The sequence below is a fragment of the Protopterus annectens genome, chromosome 10.part0, assembly GCF_019279795.1.
Source record: "Protopterus annectens isolate FY-2018-M chromosome 10.part0, PAN1.0, whole genome shotgun sequence".
In the NCBI taxonomy this organism is placed as follows: Eukaryota; Metazoa; Chordata; order Ceratodontiformes; family Protopteridae; genus Protopterus; species Protopterus annectens.
Window position 1 is genome coordinate 257,502,352 of NC_056744.1, and position 20,738 is coordinate 257,523,089.

The window sequence follows — 20,738 nt, forward strand, 5'->3', positions numbered from 1 at the left end:
CCATATTACCTTTTTTAGGCAAGGCTCAAAGGTTCATAAGTTAATAGGTAGGTACTAGGCTATCGGCCCTGGGGCCTATACAAGCCCAGCCAAAAAGGTACCCTAGCTTTTGCCACCCAAGAAATTTATTTTCCTGTGCCACTGTCAAGCAGAGACACAGAAGTGATCCCCGGGGTGAATTTCCTATTTCCCATCCAATCATCAAGATTTTTCTTGAAGAGTGCTAATGATGAGCTTTGTTTGATATAGATAGGTAGTTTATTCTGGAGAATGTGAAGTCTCTGGGACCGGAATCTATCCCTCTGGCATGTTCTGTTTATTGTGGTGACTAGGTTTAGGTCCCTAGAGTGTGTAGGTTCATAGGTTCATAGGTAGGTACAATGCTATCTGCCCAAGGGCATTTATAAGCCTAGCCAGAATGTGTTGTCTATCACCTCCCTTTTAAATTAGTTTCCTGGGCCTCTGTCTAGCAGGGCCACTGAAGTGATCCCAGGGGTAAATTTACAATTTCCCATCCACTCGTCAAGATTCCTCTTGAAGAGAGTCTGCAAGGGGCTCTGCCTAACATCAACTGGGATTCTATTCCAGAGTGAGGGGAGTCTCTGGGACAGAAATGTATCCTTCCAGCATGTCCTGTTTATTGCTTTGCTGAGGTTTAATTCACTGGAGTGTGTGGCTCTAAGAGATTTGTTTTTCTTGAGGTGGAGCATGCCCATTAATTCCAGGTTGGACATGACCTTATACATCAAGCATAGATCACCTCTGAGAAGGCAGTAAGCAACCAAGTAGAGCTGGAGTTTCTTTAGTCGAGCTGCATGGGGTATCTCTTTGAGGCCCATGATCCTCTTGGTGAGGTACTTCTGTGGTCTTACCAGCTGTTGCATGTGCCAATTAAGGTACATACCAAATGGGGCATTGTACTCTATTATGGGCCTAATGAGTGATGAGTAGAGGGGCACAATGACCTCTCTTGATCTAGAGGTGAACCCTTTTGTGATTAGGTGGGCTACATAGAAGGAATATCTAACCGCTTTGGCAATGTGATTATCAAAGGAGAGGTTACTATCTACCTGGGTCCCCAGGTCCATAATTACATTTTCCGTGCCTAGTGGATTACCAGCTATGTAGTAATTCTTGGGCACTTTGTTTTTTCCAAAGGGGATGACTATGCATTTTTTGACATTCAGCTTGAGGCCATGGTTTTGACACCAGGTATCTGTCTCTGTAAGACCCTTCTGGAGGATGTCTGTGTCAGCCAGAGAGTCGATTATGACCCCCAGTTTGCAGTCATCTGTGTACTTAGTCAGCCATGTTCCTTCCGTGCTTGCCTGTATCTCAGAGAAGTATTTACTGAACAGGAGGGGGTCCCAGGACCGAGACCTGTGTGATGCCACTTGTGACTGGTTTAGAGTCAGACATGGCACTCGCAACTCTGACCATGTGTGTTCTATTTGTGAGCCAATTGGCCACCCATCTCATGATATAGGGGATAATGTTCAAGCTGGTAAGCTTGTCTATGATGCCAGAGTGGGGAATGGTGTTGAAGGCCTTAGTGACGTCCAGGTAGGCTCTGTGGACTACCTTCCCTTAATCTATGGCTTTGGTAACTGTTTCAAAGAAGTCAACTAGGTTTAGGAGGCAGGATCTGCCTTTAACAAAGCTGAATTGGGTAGGGTCCAGTGTCTGGAGGTTCCCAATGTCTCTGTTTATGAGTTCCATGATAATTCACTCCATAGCTTTGCAGATCAGGCTGGTCAGGCTTATAGGGCAATATTTCTCAGGTTCTGTTGTGGCACCACCTTTGTGGAGTGGGATGACTGTTGCTGTGCGCCATTCTTTGGGTACATAGCCTGTGGTAAGGCTGAGTCTGAACAGTGAATTTAGGTGAGGGTTTAGTTCCTTTTGGAGCTCGTGTAAGACGCAGCCTAGGACACCTTCCGGTCCCATTGATGCTGTGTTCTTAGCTTTGGAGAGGGCTGTTTTTACCTGCATGTCCATGATGTCTGGGGCTCTGCATTCTTCTGGGATGGACACAGGTCCTTTTGGGGGTGAGGGTGGGTGCAGTTTGCATTAAACTTGTCTGCCAGGATGTTGGCAATGTCAGTTAATTCAGTGTATTTTTTGCCATTTTGCAGTAGCTCAAAGCATATCTGAGAGTTGCCACCTAAATGTTTGATATAGCTAAAGAAGGCTTTGTGGTTATCGTTAGATTCCTTAGCAATTTTTCTTTAGAAACTGGCCTTGGGTGATTTTATGAGCGATCGTAGTTTCTTGCTAATAATGATCAGTGATGCCTTTCATTTTTGGAATTTTGCTCTATCATGTAGTAGTTTCCTCCTTCTGTTGTATAGCTTATTTATGGTCAAAGACCACCAGACTGGTTTCCCCTTTTTGGAGGAGTGAGTCTTGGTTTTACTCGGGATGGCTCGATCCATGCATCCCTGTAGATGCTCATATAATGCACTTGTAAAGGATACCGCAGATTGAATAACATTATCCTGTAGCAAGGGCGCTTAGAAACTTTCCACTTTGGTCTTGAGAAGTGTGAAGTTTGCTTTTGAAAAGTTTTTCATAATGGTTTCCTTGACTGGGGGTGTGGTTGGGATGTAGACGTCCAATGTGATTACTTTATGATCTGATCTTACCAGCGAGGGGTTTACCTCTGGAGTGGATCACTGATTCCCCCATGTTGGTGATGATCAGGTCCAATAGGTTGTCACCTCTAGTGGGCATAGTGATTAGCTGTTTCAGGGTGTTTGAGTGTATAAACTCTAGGAAACAGTGGGCAAAGGAGTTTGTACTTGAGTAATTCTCCCAGTCAATGTTTGGGTAGTTGAAATCTCCTAATATCATGGTGTTTGGTAGGACCTTTATATTTTCCAGTGTTCTCAGGAATGCTGAGTGAGGGTCCTGAGACAAGGTAGGTGATCTGTAGCAGGCTACAATCTGATAAGCAGCTTTACCCACTGTTAGTTGCACTTGGATGGTGTCTGAGGCCTCATGCTGTGCCACTAACCTGGAGATGTGGGTATCCTTTATGAAAATTGATACAGCCCCCCCTTTTGTATTTTGGTCTGGGTTTTGGGGCCGAAGCTCGGAGAGATTGGGATTTCTTTAAGTGGAGCATGTCCAACAGCTCTGTGTTTGACATAGCTTTGTATGTTCGGCAGAGATCACCTCTGAGTAGGCGATATGCGACAGAGTAAAGCTGGAGTGTTTTGAGACGGTCTGTGTAGGAGGTTGCTAATCCTCTTTGTGAGGTATTTCTAAGGGCTTTCCAGTTGTTGTAGATGTCTTGTGAGGTACATACCTAAAGGGGCATTGTACTCTATAATGGATCTAATGAGTGATAAGTAGAGGGGAACAATGACCTCTTTTTTTCTGCATGAGAAACTTTTTGTGATGAGGTATGTCACATAGAAGGATTTCCTGACTACTGTGGCAATGTGATTATCAAAGGAGAGTCTACTGACCACCTGTGTCCCAAGGTCTCTTATCACACTTTCAGTGTTAAGTATACTACTGCCTATGCTGTAGTTCATGGGTACAGAGTTTTTACCAAAGGGGATGACAATGCACTTTTTGGCATTGAGCTTGAGGCCATGGCTTTGACACCAGGCATCTGTCTCAGTGAGGCCCTTTTGTAGGATGTCCACATTGTTAGTAGTTTCGATTATGGCTCCTAGTTTGCAGTCATCTGGGAACTTCATTAGCCAAAAACCTTCTGTGTTAGCCTGTACTTCAGGGAAGTACATACCAAACAGGACAGGACACAGGACTGAACCCTGTGGTACTCCACTTGTCACTGGTCTGAAGTCGGACTTGGAGTCTGCTACTTTCACAGTGTGGGTTCTGTCAGTGAGCCAGTTGGCAACCCATCTTGTGACATAGGGATTTATACCTAGTTTAGTGAGTTTATCTATAATTCCAGAGTGGGGGATGGTGTAGAAAGCCTTGGCAAGATCTAGATAGGCTGTATGAACCAACTTACCCTTGTCTACAGCTTTGGTGACTGCTTCGAAGAAGTCTATCAGGTTTAGGAGACATGATCTGCCTTTTACAAACCCAAAATGGTTGTGGTCCAGAGTTTGGAGATTGCCAATGTCTTTGTTTATAAGTTCCATGATGATATGTTCCATGGCCTTGCAGACCAGGCTCATCAGGCTAATGAGGTACTAGTTCCTGGGGTCCGTGGTGGCTCCCCCCTTTTGTAGTGGGATAACCATCACTGTGTGCCATTCAGCAGGCACAAAGCCTGAGGTGAGGCTATGATTGAACATGGTACTTAGGTATGGTGCCAGTTCCTTCTGTAGTTCATGTAGAACGCAGCCGGGGATGTTATCTGGTCCCATGGATGCTGTGTTCCTGGCTTTGGAGAGTGGTTTTTACCTGTGTAGGCGTGCTGACAGCAACTTTGCATTCTCCCGGTATAGAGATGTGCTCTTTCTTGGGTGAGATGGGGGTAAAGTCAGCACTGATCCTATCTGCCAGGATGTTGGCAATATCAATTGGGTCTGTATATTTAGTGCCATTGTGATGTAACTCAGAGCAGATCTGAGTGTTGCCATTGTAATTCTTGACATAGCTATAGAATGCATTGTGGTTGTCTTTAGAATCAGTGGTGATTTTGTTTTCATAACTAGCTTTGGAGGATTTTATCAGGGATCACAGCTTCTTACTGAGGCTGACCAGGGAGCTCCTCCACTCATGGGTTTTACCCTCTTTTGCAACAGTTTCTTCCTTCTGTTGTGCAGTTTGTTTATGTCAGGGGACCACCAGATTGGCTTCCTTTTCTTGGAGGATAGTGTCTTGGTTCTGTTTAGGATAGCACGATCTATGCACTCATGTAAGTGCTTATAAAGTGCAATTGTGTAGGATTCAGTAGTCATAACTGTATTGTCCATCTGCATGGGTGTCCTGAAGTTCACCACTTCTGTCTTAAGAATCATGAAGTTGTCTTTGGAGATATTTTTAACATGGTTTCCTTAATGGGGGTGGGGGCAGAATGTGGATATGTAGGGTAATTAGCTTATGGTCTGATCGGACCAATGAGGCATTGACTTCAGGTGTGGAACACCGGTCATTCAGGACAAACCAAACCCCGTAACCAACACAAATAACCACAAAGTGAGCTAAATGCTACTCATTGCCAGAAGTCTCAGCCTCCAGATGCACACTCTCGAGGCACTTCTCAGTATGGACAATATTGATATCTGTGCAATAGCAAAAACCTAGTTCAAGGCTCCAGAGAGCACACCACCACTACCAGGATACTACTCATTCCATATCTTCCAGCATCAGAACCTGGATCATAGCACATAGGGTGGGGATGTATCCATATTCATCAAGGATACCTACACCTCTCTCTACATGCTCTCTACAGGATATGTACCCATAGAATGTTGCACAGCAATGTTCTTCCCTCTCCACAGGGGTGGGGTCACAAAAGACCCTTGGATTTCATGCTCTATGAACCTGACAAGTCTGATCTGCAAGGCAATGGAGCCAATCATAATGGAAGTCAACAACAAAGACTTTGGGAACTTTTACATAGTTGAGCATCACCCAGTTTGGCTTCGTCAAATGCAGATCACGCCTCCTGAACTGGGTGGATTTCTTTGAGACAGTTACCCAGGCTACAGATGATTGAAATGAGCTCCACACAGCCTACCTATACCTCGCTTACTCCTTTGACACCATTCCCCAGTCAGGTATCATAGATGAACTCACCAACCTGGGCATGAATCCATACATCACAAGATCTATTGCAAACTGGCTCACAGATAGATCCCACAAATTAAGAGTTGCTGGCTACATGTCAGACACTACACCGGTAACAACTGGTTTCCCCCAGGGTTCAGTCCTGGGGTCCCTCCTGTTTGGTATATACTTCTCAAAAGTACATGCCAACACAGGAGGGTTGTGGTTGACTAAGTTTGCTGGGAACAGTAAAGTGTTTGCCATAACAGATTCCCCGGATGACACAAATATTCTCCAGAAGGGACTCTATGAGACAGATGTGTGGTGTCAGAATCATGGCCTCAAGCTCAATGTGGAAAAATGCATAGTAATACCCTTTGGTGAAAACAAAGTACCCACAAATGACCACTTAGGTATTACCCCTTAAAACTGACAAGGTAATAAGGGATCTGGGGACACAAGTAGATAGTCATCTTTCCTTTGACAACCATGATGCCAAAGTGATTGGGAAATCCTATGTGGCCCACCTAATCAGCAAAGAGTTTGCATCAGGATCAAAAGAGGTAGTGGTGGCCCTCTACTCAAGTCATCAGACCCATCATTGAGTACAATGCACCATTTTGGATGTACTCAACTAAGCATATCCAGCAACTGTAGAGACCACAGTGGTACCTCACCAAGAGGATTACTGGCCTCAAGCAGTTGTGTTATGCAACACAACTGGTAAAACTAAACCTGTTCTCTGTTGTGTACCACCTACTCAGAGGCACAGTCTGCCTAACATACAGAGCCATATCCAACACATAACTGTTGAACATGCTTCATCTATGGATAACAAAACTGAGTTGCACTACACACTCCAAGGATATGAACCTAATCACAACAATGAATACAACATGCTGGTGGGATAGAGTACCATCCCAGGCACTTGCCTTACTGTGGAACAGAGTCCCAATCGACACCAGACAGAGCCCCTCGCTGACATTCTTCAATAGCAACCTTGATGAGTGGATGGGAAACAGACAATTCACACCAGGCATCACATCAGCAGCTCCACTAGAAAGGGGCTTAGGGTACTAACTATTAGAACTAGGGCTTGGGAGACTACCCAATGGGGTGGTGAAAGCTGCATAACTTGCCTAGGTTAATATATGCCTTCGTGAAGATAGTCTACTACAAACCTATGAACCTATGTGAAAGGTACATGTCTACAGATAGTAGATGTGTACTTCATTGTACAGTCATGTTGTACAGCAGGCACATGGACCACATACACTGTAATGATTACAGATACTGGTGGCTGTTATGCACAGTGGGTGAGATGTGCACCTCATGTCTTTTGTGCCATTGGGATGTGTGCTGGGTGGGACAGTCCTGGATGGCTCCCTGCCATGGTCACCCTCTTACATACATCTCTGCTCATCCATCTCCCCCCTCTATATATATATATATATATATATATATATATATATATATATATATATATAGGTACATATGTAGGTAATAGGCTATCTGCCTATCTGCCTGAAGGCATATATTAGTATGGTGAGAGTGTGCAGCTATCACCACACATGGGGTTAGTTCCCTAGGCCTCTGTGTAGTAGAGCTGATGAAGTGATCCATGGTGTGACAGTTCAGTTTCACATACACTCATCAAGGCTCCTCTGGAAGAGTGTCAGTTAGGGACTCAGCTTAATGTAGGTTGGGACCCTTTTCCAAAGCAAGGGAAGTCTGTGAGTTAGTAATATATCCCTCCAACATATTATATTTATTGTTGTGATGATGATATCCCTAGAACATGTGGCACAGTGAGCTTGGGTTTACTTCAGATAGCGCATGTACATCAGTTCTGCATTGGACATGGACCTGTCTGTTGGGCAGAGATCGTGTGAGTAGACAGTATGCAACAGAGTACAGATTAAGTTAAATTCAGTCTTGTTGCATCGGGCAACTGTTTGTGGTCAGTAATTCTCTTACTGAAGTACTTCAGTGGTCTTTCCAGCTGCTGAATGTGCCTAGTCAGATTCATCGCAATTGTGCCGTGATACTCTCTGATGGATCTGATGACTGATGAGTAGAGGGAACCTCCTTTGACTTACATGCAAAGACCTTGGCAATTTGTGGGAACACATAGCATGATTTTCTAACCACTTTGTGAATGTGTTTCTGGAAGTAGAGATGACTATCCACATGTGTCCATAGATCCCTTATTATTACCTCCATATTTAGGGTGTTGGCACCTATGTGGTATTTGTATGACTGTAGCTTGAGGCCATAATTTTGACACCACATCTGTCTGACTGAGACCCATTTTAAGGATGTCTCTGTTGTCCCAAACATCGATTATGACAACCTTTTTGCAGTCATCCACAAACTTTGCTAAACATAGCCCTCATGTGTTTGACTGTATTTCTGAAAAGTACACACCAGACAGGAGGGGTCCCAGGACTGAGCCATGGGGAACAGCAGTTGTTACCAGCTTGAACAGGAGACCACAATTCTTACCTTGTGTGATCTATCTGTGCCCCAGTTGACAATCCATCAGATGACATACGTGTTTATGCACAGGTTGTTGATTTTGTGGCTAGGACATGTGTGTGAGATGTTGGAAAAGGGCTTTTCAAGGTCTATGTAGGCCGTGTGGAGCTCATTTCATTGATGTATATCCTGGGCGACTGCCTTGAAAACTGTCTAGCAGGTTTAGGAACCATAATCTGCCCCTGACCAAACCACAATGGGTAGGGTTGGGTGTTTGTAGGCTCCCAATAGGTCTGTTTATGAGTTCCATAATGATGGACTCCATGGCCTTGCAGATCAGGCTTATTTGGCTTATAAGACTATATTTCCCATGGTCTGTTGTGCACCAACACTTGTGGGGTGTGCCAAACATTGCTGTAACCTATTCAACAGTTTCATATCCTGTACAGAGGGTGAGTCTCAACAGACTGTTCAGGTGCAGGGTCTGTTTGTTTTGGAGTTCACATATGACACAGCCAGGGAAACAATGTCATCCCATAGATGCCATGTTTTTAGGTTTAGATAGAGCTGTTTAACCATTGTATATGTGATTTCTGGGTTTTCACAATCTCCAGGTATGGTAATGGGCCCTTTTGTCAGTGAGAGAAGGGTAAGTATGTATGAACCTGTCTGACAAGATGTTGGCAATGTCAGTCATGTACATGTATTCATTTACACATTGCACTGACTCAGAACATATATGAGTTTACATTGGTATTTATCACATAGCGAAAGAAAGCTTCATGGTTCTCTATGGACTCTTTGGCAATATTTATGCCAGAACATGGCCTGGATAATGTTAGGAGTGCTCATTGTTTCTTGATGATACTGATCGGAGATTTATTGATCATTTTGCATGTTCACTTTCATTGAACAACTTAAGTACTTGTAGTACATAGTTTGATTATGACAGGGGTCCAATATATTATATGGGTCTGTTTTCATATCACTGTCTGCGCAAGGCAGGATTGGTGAATAGTGACAAGTGTCTAGAGTAAGAACTGCAACTGCCAGATATGTGTGGCCCATTGCTATACTCAGACTTGGCCAAAGTGTGTGAGCATGCCCAGTATGACCTTTCAGTATGTTGTTGACTGACATTTGCTTTGTTTGTTTGTGTGAGCATGACCAGTATGACCTTTCATTATGTTGCTGACTGAAATTTGCTAAATTTGTTTAAGTGTGTGAGCATGCCCACTATGGGCATATATACTATACGTCTGTGAAAAATCAAGTTGGTTTTTGCTTCAGGGCTCATCTTTGTGTTGTACATCGATAGGAAGCACGCTGTGCCTGCAGGGCTTCCATGAGTCAATTTGCATAGACTTATCAACATTTCTACCCGGGGGGGGGGGCACTTGATTGTTACTGTGGATATACATAGGATGAGGGGTACACCTGACTCTTATACACATTTGCTAGGCCTGCACTGCTATGTCAGGTACTCCATTTCATTCTGTACTGTTGCCTATCATACTGGCTTGAGACATACCACTGTACTACAGACCTTAGCTTCCAATTACACGCATATTAGTTTGTGACTTCATAGCCTACCCAACCCATATCACACTGCCTGGCCTGCTGTTATCTGTCTGCATAGGCCTGGGGGGAGGTTACTCATATGCCTCTTCAGAGGGCAGGATACAGCATTTGTATGTGTTTGCATTTGTCTGCAATTGTCCTGCTGGCTGTGACTGTTAGGTATGTGACCCCCACAACTGGTATGTGTGAGTGACTTAAGTTGTGTCTGTGCCAGTGAAATGCTGTCATGGCTTAGTGGTTCAGTACTGTGACTATAGTGCATAGTATCCTGATTTCGAGCCCTGTCACTGCCTTTTATTTTCCTGCTTGGCAGACCTGACTGGTTAAGGAACAGTAAAGCAGGTGTGAGCATGTTTACCCAACTTTGTTCGACTTTGCCCGACTTTGCCCAACATTGCCCAACTTTGCCCGATGTTGTGCTGGTTAGCACGGTGCACAGCTACATGCAATTGTATTTAAATATGCTCAATACTGGTAAAATTTGCTTAGCAGTGCTTTATATTGCTTAAAGTAGGGACTCATGCCTCAGGTGATGCTGCAGGGCTGCCTATGTCGGATGCACATATTACACTCCCTATACATGTTTGAAAACAGGTAGTGTCAAGTTAGGCATCCCTTTTACTGTATGTGCGAGTCAGAGACAGGTGTCATTTCACGGTTCCTACTGAGTCAGTGTATGTGCTATGCATTGCCTCTTTGCCAAGGCCAGGGCATACTGAGTATGCCTCCTTCTGCCTACTGGGGCAGGCTCAGGTTGTTCCTCCTCTGAGTCACGCTGTGCCTGTGCAGGCCTTGGCAATTGTGGGGGGTTGCTTGGCCCTGCCCCATGTTGTTCCTGCTGCAGCTGTTTCTGCAGGATCATATTATGTAGCATGGTACATACCATGACAATATGGGTACATGTAGTTGGTGAGTACTGCAAGGCTCCATCAGATGTGTCCAGGCTCTGGAACCATGACTTCGGCATCCCAAACACATGCTCAATTATGTTTCTTGTTTGTGTGTGTGTGCCTCATTATGGAGTTCTTGTTTGGGTGTGTGTGCATTTCTGATGGGTGTCATCAGCCATGGCTCCAGTGCGTATCCAGCATCCCCCACTAGGTGACCATCAGGCATTTCCCCATTGGCAAATCTCTGCTACAGCTGCGTCAGATGCCAGATGTGGGAATCATGATAACTTCCAGGGCAGCCAGCACATGCATTCATTATTATGCCCTGGGCATCCGACATGACCTGGCACTTGATGGAGGGGAAGCCCTTGCGGTTGATGTAGACCCTACCCCACTCACTGGGTGGTGCTTTGATGTGTATGCACGTGCAGTCTATTGCACCCACTACCTCAGGGTATTCTGCTATTTGGTGGAAAAGACGCATATTGCTGGCCAATGCCTCATGGGAATTGGGGAAATATACGTGCTCACCGACATGTGCTGACATGGCATCCAGGAACTGGTGCAGTACCCTGGATGTTGATGCCCATCATATCACCAGTTGGTCTCTGGAAGTAGGCCAACACATACCTTGGTATCCACTGGGATGGGTTCCCCTCTGTTGGTTCTGTGTGTGAGGCGTGGCCAGCACAGCTCAACAATTTGCTGCAAGAGGTCTCTGTCCACTCTATAGAGCTTCACTATCTCCAGCTCATGTAGCCCCCGGTAGGTTACCCTGGGTCTGTACACTCTTCTCTGTCTCCTCACTGTGGGTTGCTCAGCAGCATTCACAACATCATCACCCTCAGCACCTTGCACATGTTGATTTATGATAGCAAGAGCAGCCCCTAACATTTTGTCTAACTTTAAAGTTTTTAAGCTTTCCATCTTTGTATACTTCAGTGTTGCAGAGTTCTTTGGAAAAAAACAGGGAAGAATGCTATTTGCAGAGTTGAAAGGGCTGGGCTGGGCTCTTCTGCTACCTGTGTAATTGGCTGATTCTGATATGTTTCACCTGGCAGCTCTGCTAGTTCTCCTTGGTTAACTTCCTACTACTTCTTTTCCTTCTTTTTCCCTTTCTGTTTCCACCCAGGGCAGCGCAGCGCAAACGAGCGCACATGAGCGCACACGCACGCACATGCATGTACACACTGTGTGCACGTTTGCAAGAAATTTCAGATATATTCACGGCATACACCTTCGGTTTCTGGTTTTCAAAAAGGACAACTGTAGACACGCCTCTTGCAATCCTGAGCAACTCAGGGCAAACACAAGACACTGTGCTCCAATAAGCTTACAGCCTTTCTGACACCCCCCCCCCATGATGTTACCTATATTTTACTCTACTACTCACCTACTCCTACACTTACACTCTTGGGACATGGCTCACATGCTGCGGAAAATTGGGATTCACTATCCTTATCCTCATTTGCATAGGATTGCCTACTAATGCATGGTTACATCTCTCACACTGAGCTTCCCCCTGTTAGCAACCACCACTCAGTGGCCATGTTGTCTTCAGCCTGTCATTCACCTGCATGGCAGGATAAGCTTTTTAGTGAAAATGGCTATTTTTGGCTATTTTTAAATTATTTTCTTGTTTTTTTTATAGCGCCGCAAGTTTGCACAGTGCTGCGCTATGTTTAAATATTGGAGACTGGGGGAACAAAAGTTAGATTTTAATCATTTTAAACATTTATAAATGCCAATGGCCTTATATTTGGCCGTTGGCATGCTTCCTTAACTGTATGCATCCTTTATTTGGAGCTGTCATAGCTCCGTTTAGCTATTTGCAGTACGGTACTCTGTTACCAACGGATTACATTTCTGCAGATAACATTAATCTTCCATGGACAGGTTAGTGTTTCCTGGATTGCAAATTTACCCCATTTGCACAGCTTTCAGCAGCAAATGAGGTAATTTGCATATCATGATGCTGTCCCTGCAAGAGTAGCTTTAGCAGCTCTCATGCACGCCCCTGCTGGCTGTACCTGGATCGCACCGCAGACATATTGCCTCCATGAGCTCCTACACTCTTCTTGCACTCCGTTTAAGCTTTTGTAAATCCGCCCCAATATCTTATTTTATGGTCACTGTGTAAACACATACAACCATGCCAATCACATTTGCACAGTGTTAAGTGGAAAGCAACATTGCTTAACAAAGAGGAAGGCAGTTTATGAAATAGGAAGGGTAATGTGACATTTTGCATTAACTTATGGTTTGTCTGCTGATACACCTGTTAAATGACTTGACTTTTAAGACATGAATTATGGGGTATAAATTGCATGACTTGACACATATTTTTTGAGGCCATACACACTGATGAGTAATTTGTACAATGTGGGATTCAAACCGATGTAAAATCGAGAATACATATTTTTCTACATAAGTGTTTTCATCTCATTGCCACAGAAGAAAAGTGCTTGTTAGATATGCCCATTAATTATATCGACATTTTAAAGAGTGAATAGTGCTACACTTCAGTAACCATGTATGTGTGTGACCTGACAAGGTCCTAGTTTATGCATCCTCATGTGTGATGCAAGGGTATGTGTGACAATATACTGAAAATTCATATATTTCTATAACTTTCAGGTAAGATTTCTGAGTTAGGGTCAGACCACACAATATATTCTGTTTTTTATCTATCCTTCTGTTATGTGAGTTGTGTAGATAACTATCAGTAAAGTATGAAGTCCATCCCAGGACAAAAAAACTTTTATCTACAGAAACAGAATTGTCAGGATACCCCCAGTCACATATGCAATTCATATTATATTAACTGCTATAAAATTATGGTTATATATAATAAGTGGAACTGCATTAATAAAATTTGGAGAGTGCTACATTAAAACCCTAGATCATCGGTATTGTGGCCATAAACTTACACCTGCTGCCACAGGAAAAGCTAAACAGGATGTGTATTTTTTTACACTCATTACTGTCCAGAGTGCTGACTGCAGCACAATACCACTTACCATGCTTGCAGGCAGGAAGGCAGAACAAGTTACAACGTATCTTGTTTGCTTGCAGGTGTTGTGTATGAGTTCTAACCACCACACAATGTCATTTAGCATGTTTGCATGAAGGAAGGCAAAAGCAGTAACTATGTATCTATTTTGCAAGTAATGTATCTTTTTTTATCTGCAGCCATAAGGCAAGTTTGCACACAGGTAAGCAATGCTCAAACAAGACAGGCATTGGTGAAAATACATTTTTTTTTTAAAAAAATTCTTAATATCATTTATGTTAAAAAGAATAATGTGGGACTTGTACCATAGTCTAGCTATTTTATGTCCTGTGTACCTCAATATCTTTACAAGGTGTGCTGCACACAGTTGAGTTACAGTTGTAATATATGCTGTCCATATCATCCAAGCTGATGTTAAATTTTAAATGCTGACACATTTTGCCATGTGTCTGCTAAGCTGCACTCCATACAAATACTAATATTTAAAAAAAATTCAACACACATTAAATAATTTTATGTAGCTCTGGATTTGAAGTATCATACTATTGAAACTACAAAACACAGTGGGGTGTGCTATCGTTCCTTGTCACAGACACAACTTTGCAGCAGGAAAGTAAATCATGTGCAGACAAGCAATTCCTATTTCCTATTAACAGGACATACACTTAGACATTCTCAATAGGTTGTACGTGTAGCTAACACATTTAGTGCAATGAGTAATCACACAACCATTTATGAATATCTCTGCAAAAATGCAGCTCCTTGTATTGTGTTCATTCGTCCCTTCTCTCTGCTGAAATCTCAGACATATATTCTATAGTAGATTTTGTATCATTGTCTTTTAAATGTATAATAAAAAGTACATGACAGTGAAAATATATATCAGCAGAGGCAAGAGAGTTTGTCTGATAGCGAGCAAAAATGATTAATGCATGCTGTTTAATTCCATTTAAAATCTTGCTAAAGTTACTTCTGCACTTTGCAAGTGGGTCCTGAATGACACACCCACTGCAGGGAAGATAGATTGAATTGCTATTCGTCTTCCTTCTCTCTCTCTCCCACTAATCGTTCACAGTTGCAATCCCTTAGCAACTAACAGTGTTACAGAGCCTGCACTATATTTAGATCTGCTACATGAAGGCAGATGTTTGGTACTCATCAATCTTAATGAGTTCATATGTCATTTGTATCTTCATGGTGCTCAGAGGCCCAAACTTAAACTATAGATAGGTAATAATGCTGCTAGGGGACTTGATGGTGTGGAGACTTGTGTATTCCTTTTGATTTAACTGCACAGAAGGCTTCTAATTTTGTTAAGGTATGCTTGCATTTTTCAAGTACATTCTAGATTTTGTAATATGTTACACAGCAATTTAAATAACCAGTAAAAAATGGAACTTTTATCTGTATGCACTTGTTATAGTTCACTGTTGGCATAGGCAAATTTGGCAGGTATTTACTTTTCTCAGACAGGCTATTAACTTTCATCATAAGTGTTATTGTTAAAATTGTTATTTTACAATCTTCTTTGGAATTGCAGAGGAATGTAAGGTACATGTCACTGACACAGGGTGTTATGCTTCTGATATGGCCCGTGGTGGGCACAGTGATAGGTGACTGGCAATCATAAATTGAGTTTTCTGTTGTAAATGTGCACACTTTCTGATAATTATGTTAAAAGCATATATGCCAATTGAATTAAGTGGTATTCTTTGGTTTGCACAAACCTTCATTTGTTTGTATTTTTTGGTGTGGGGGAGCCATTGACCATTTGTGTGTTGCCATAACTAAAGTAAGTTTCAATTGCTTTTCTGTTGAAAATGTGTAGGCACCCAGATATTTCAGTGGGAAACAACGCATTACTAAATTTGTATTCCTTGGTTTGGACAAGTTTCAATTAAAACTGTTCTTACTGGACATACAGACAATTGTGTAATCGCTGTCCCCCTGCGTTGTTCCCATTGTGATGTTTAATTACCATCCTTCACCTCCTTCACTTCTTCCAGGACCAGCCTCCCTATAATGTGTGGAGTAATCTGCTCATGGTAAGCAAAAAATGTTTTGGTTTATTGATGACCATTCTTCAGATATATGCATTTACCTGTATGTGTGAGGTGGATGCAATGAGTGTCTGTGTTGCTGTACCATCTGCAATAGTGGGACCAGTGTTAGTTTGCTATCATATCAATTGTTTTATATATTAAGTATAGTATGTGTTTGTTGCTTATTATCACAGGTGATCCTGGCAGTGGAAGTGTAGAACTCTTACCACCTGATGTCAAGAGTATCGGTAGCGTCTGATGATTGATGGTGGACAAACAGAAGCACAGTTGGGGGGTACAGATGTTATATCTGACACTGAAGTTAACATTCAGTCATCTCCTGGATTTCTGTCAGACTGGCCTATGCATACCTTTTCTACTCATCCCTCAGATATTGGACAGGTGGAGGATGAGACACTTGTTCAGGGTAGTTTGGTTATTGTAGTTTCAGTGCTAGTTAACTCTGGCCATAGCCAAAGTGTGGGTGAGTTGCCACAAAGGAGAGTTGTTAGGGGTCCTTGGAGGAGGCCTGCTGTGCACCCTTCATCTGATCCTGGTATGTCATTACATGCCACTCAACATATCTTTAGAGCCATCATGGAGGCACAGGCATGTTCCACTAGGACATCCAAGGACACACTTAGGGTTGTAGATGTTTCACAGACTGACATGCAGGACTGTCTTCACCATGTGGTCGATTCAATGGCTCAGCTGCATGACACAGTGGAATGGACATTGTCTGTGATGGAACATTTGCTGAGATGGGGACAGCATTTACCTGCACATAGGTCAGCAGTATCATCTATCATCTGCTGTTAGCCAACATGGCCGTGCCCGATTATGCTCCCATAATGGCAGAATTTCCACTCCTCCATCAGTGGTTGTGGTGTCCACACTCAGGCATGGTAGACCATGGGGATATTGTCCTAGGCATACTCATGAGGAGATCTTATCCAGCATATCTCAGTTACATTCATGTAGCACTAGCACATCTGACCATGGGCATGGGCATGCCAGTACAACCCCCAGCAGAGACAGTTCTCACAGTTGGGGGTGATTATAGTGAACTGTTATCTCTTCCATGTGCAACTCAAACCTGTGTGACATGCCAGGATGTAGAGCTAGCATAGAGCTTGGTTGTGTTCTTGCAGACTGAAACACATCTTTCAAATGGAGGACCCCTATAGACACACACGCAACACTTACATGGTTCAGCCTGTCTGCTTCCCTTTCTTACTCATATACACTCACTGACTTTTTGTGTCTGGCTAGGCCTTCTGCCCCCACCCCACCCCCATACAACACCCTGTGCAAATAATAACTATGCCTTATCCTTGTTTTCTATCTTTTGTATTCAGGGATGCATAAGTCTTTTGTCTGATGCCCAGGCGGCATAGCTGACTGAGTGCTTAATATTTATTTGTTTGTGATGCTGCTTTGAAAATTGTGCTGCTTTCTTGCACGTTTTTGTATTGTGTGTATCTTTGATGCATCTTCATCTATTGACATAAATGAGTCCTATAACATTTTTATGTCATGTCTATAAAACTCGGATACCTTCTACTTTGGTACATTAGCAAGTAAGCGTATGTAAGGATCTGACATTCATTTGTTTTCGTACCAAATTATTTATCTGGTCCAGGTTCAACACTTGATAGTATGGCAGTTACAACTGTTTTAATTTTGTGCTGACTCTGTCTGATGCTAGCAGTACACATCCATTTCATTGGCAATTAAAGGTTGTGAGCATTGCCTTACAAAAATGTTACTGTATGTATGTGCATAGGATAAAAGTTGTACCTCTTAGTTAGTCAGCATGTGTGCTATCCTTTGCTTCTTGGCCAGGGCAATTGCATATTGTGCCCATCTACATCTACCTACATGTACAGCATCTGGTGGTTCTCCCTCTGAGTCCTTATCTATGTATGGCTGTGGTGACCTTACCAGTGGTGGTGGGATCTGTGCTTATACCCCTTGGTATTCCTGTTAAAGATGCATTGTCAGTATAAAACTGTGAAGGATAGCACAGGTAGTGAAAATTTCAGCACAAGTACTGAGATTATACTGCAGATCCTCTTGATGTATCTAGGCACTAGAAAAGTGACTTCAGCAGTGCAAACACAAGCTCTATGATATTTCTTGTTTGAATGTGTGCATCATTATATCATTCTTCAGGGGGTGGGTGTGCATTTATAGTGGTCAACATTAGCCATGGTTTGAGGTGCATACTGTGCATCACCCAATAAATGACCTTGTGGGATATCTCCCCTTGAAAATTTCAGGCAGAGCTCAGAATTGTGCCAGATATGGGAATTGGTAACTGTTGGAGTTACCAGCACATACAATCAGGATGATCCCCTTAGAATTACATGTGAAATGGCAGTTAATGGAGTGGAAGCCCTTTCTATGTACACAGCCATACCAGTTATACTTATTTGCTCAAGCTGTTCAAAGCTGCAGTGAGAGGCCTTCTGCCATTTGCTCTTCTGTGATACTGGAAAAAGATAAGTGCTTATTTTCAACTGTTTTCTACACTTCTGTTTTATTGTATATCTGTGTATAATCTGTGCAACTGTTTTTTTTTTTTGTCCAACCCACCTGCCCAGCTGTTGTGGTGGTCTTAAGTCATGGTGGTTTTGAGCTGCCGCCTCTAGTTCAAAGTTAATACTGGACACTCACCCCAGTCACATTACATCGGCTCATTCTACTGTTTATAGTGAGAACTTAGTAAAGGCCCACCCTTTACCTTCTAAACCTTGAATAATCTCAGTATGTTCTGTCTCTTCACTTTCTACAAGAAAAAAAACTATCCCCCTTTCTGCTTCATTTTGCTGCTTCTGCTTAGGAGTTCAGCTGCAATTAGTTAGCCGTATTTATAACTACTTGTTGGTAGCCTCACTAAATTGATGACAGTATTCTACTGAATTGCTGCTTTATTTGTGCTTTCTGCTACTGTTGTGATTTTTGAGCTATTGTTTCAAAGCAATCTACTGATTAACTACATTTCATTGCTATCTACTGCAATTCATTACTGTTTAACTGCATTTTGTTGCTGTTTAACTGTATTTTTTCATACTGCAAGTTTTATTCTTTTAACTATAAGTGATTAATCTGTGCTTCATTGTGAGTTTTTTCTTACTGAGTTCTTAACCTTAAAATTGAGTAGCATAGTCTAGATACAGGTCTGCAGCATCCAGAGCTTCAGCCTCATGGTTTTTAACCCTTTTTGAGGTATTCCAGCTGCAAGTGTTCCCTTAGCATCACTTGTGTTATCATCTATTAGTACTACTGATAGACCTTGCTCTCTATTCCCTCTTAGCTCTTTCAGTTTATGACAAATATGGATGGACAATTTCTGTCATTTTCTCTTGCCAGTCTGGTCGATATGAGCATCCTGAGATAGTGTAGCAACTACCTCATGTACACAGACAACCCTCTACTACTACCACGTAGGAACACAATTTGTGAGAGATGCAATTACATCAAGCTCCTTGTGTCATTCTCTCTCCCCCACAAACCTGTATATCTGGCACTGGGAAGGTTGGCAACATGAACACACACCCCAAGCACCACCCACACCTACACAACACTCCCCTCCCCATATATGTAGACATCTGCAACAAAAGCATACCCAAACAAAAGAGACCTCCGAGGCATAAATACAGGCAAACTCCACTGTCCACCACACCACAAACCACACATAGTCCACACACCTGTGTCTCACAGCCACTAAGGCCTAAACATAAACCCAACATATTAGTCATAGGAAACTCCATTGTGAGACACATATATGTCCCTCTCACCAGGCTGGATAAGGAGAAAGTCACGGTTAGTTGTTTGTTGGGTCCCTGAATCCACCATATCACTTATGCATTCAAGTCTCTCAACAAGTACTGTTATGACTCTGTCATAGTCCGTATTGGAGTGAATAACTTGAGACGTACCTCCCTGCACTACATGAAGAGAGACATGATTGAGCTCAGTGAGTATGTGTCCCAGTCAGGTATGTCCCTAGCCTTAAGCAGCATTCTACTGTCACCCAGAATGATGCCTCAATACAAACAGAAAATGACTGACTTTAACAACTGGCTTAATTTTTTATTGTCAGTCAAAGGGGATCCAGTACCTGACAACCTGGGATAACACAATTTATAAGCCACAATACTTTGCCAGAGATGATCTACATCTGTCTCCCTTTGGCTTCTGGCTCCTGGCAAAGTCTCTTGCCTCCCCATAGTGCCTTTTTTAGGCAATGCCATGAGGTCAAAACTACCAACATGAAAATTTCATCTAAGCATAAATTAATGGCCATGCTGCTAAACACTAGGAGTCTAAACATGAAATTGCACTCCTTGCAAGCATTCTTAACCATGTAAGCAGCTGACATTTTTGCAGTCACAGAAACCTGGTTCAAAGCTGTGGAGAGAACCCCAGCCATGCCAGGTTACTCATCCTATCATTCGTTCAGACCCCAAGCTGTGGGCAGCAAAACAAACGGAGGTGGAGTTGCAATATATATAAAAGACATACACACCTCTAGGCTGGTCAGACAGTATGATGCACGGGAAATACTCCAGGTGCAGTTAACAATTGACAAGACCCCTATTCAAATCATAGCTAGCTACAGGCCTCCAACTCTGACTCTAGATGCCCACTCCACCTATCTGGACCTCTTAGAATCTATCAAGATTCAAGCCTTTACCCTGATCCTGGGTGACTTTAACTATCCAACTATAGATTGGAAGAAATACTCATACCAAAACACAAATGCCCAGAGATTCCTTGATTTCATCAATGCAAATGCCTTGAGCCAGTTTGGATGGCACCCCCACAAGAGGGGAATATATTTTGGACTTGGTATTAACCAAAATGAGTAACCACTGCAGCATCCCTACAACGTTATCATCCCAGGTAACATCCAACCAAAATGCAGTCACTTTCTAAGTCACCATCTTCACTGACCCCCCCCCCCAGCTAACATATATATATATATATATATATAGAGAGAGAGAGAGATAGCTATAGATGTATATA